Raw genomic sequence first — 1054 nt, 5'->3', positions numbered from 1 at the left:
CTCTTCACAGCATTTCCCTGAGCACAGAAAGTGCCACGTCTCTTAAGACAAGCTGCAAATGGAGCTCCAGAGAAGCAAAAGCTTCTCCAGGGGAGCAGCGTCACTGCAGAGCCTTGTCAAGGTGGTGTAGTGGGTGCGTCACTGTGTAGAACACCACAGTATGTTCACGTCATTTATGAGTTGCTTGTAGCTGCAATGCCAAGAAACAGAAATCGGTCCAGTTGAAGATGCTCTACTGTTAGCACCTCTTCATCTAATGTAACGTAACTTCAGCGACTTATCATCTTCTTCACATTTGGGATCATACATTAATTGCAAAATATTGATGGCAATCAATAAAGCAGTTTTCACTTTGCAGAAGGAAAAAAAAGATATCCTGAAAAGTATACCTTCATGGGTCTTACTTTAAGCAAGAGGCTCGTGGCTATGCCCAACGGCCATGCCCTGGACAAGGGCATGGAGAAGATACAGGCCCTGCAAGGAATGTGTGAATTATGAAGCAAAACCATTTTTTTCTGAGTGTTAGGGATTAAGTGGGTGAAACATGGATTGGTGGTACCTGGCTATAAGGTGCTTTGCCTTGCGAGGACATTTTTGTCCTCAGCACTGACCAGGATGGCAGCTATAAAGTGTCACTCCATCTAATTCCTGTCCATATGGACTGGTACCTGCAGTGCCCTCAAGCATGAAAGATCTCCTCAAAAGCCACTTTAAAGGCTGACTTTGGGTTCCTCACTTGTCCTTGGCAAAACTACTTGGGCAGAAGCCAGCAGTTCTGCCCTGCCACCTCCCTGGCCATGGCTTCCTGAACCTTCTGGTTGCAGTGACAGCTACCTGGGCCATGGCACACTTTTGCTTTCATAGAATCATAGAATCATTATGGCTGGAAAAGTCTTTGAGATCATCAAGTCCAACTGTTACCCAACTCTACCAGGCCCGCTTCTAAACCATGACCCTGAGCACCATATCTAGATGGGTTTTGAATACATCCAAGGATGGTAATTCAACCACTTCCCTGGGCAGCCTATTCCAGTCTTTGATAACCCTTTCAGTG

Source organism: Charadrius vociferus, unplaced genomic scaffold, assembly GCF_000708025.1.
Source record: "Charadrius vociferus isolate BGI_N301 unplaced genomic scaffold, ASM70802v2 scaffold51, whole genome shotgun sequence".
NCBI lineage: Eukaryota > Metazoa > Chordata > Aves > Charadriiformes > Charadriidae > Charadrius > Charadrius vociferus.
Note: the sequence above shows the minus strand (reverse complement) of the source record.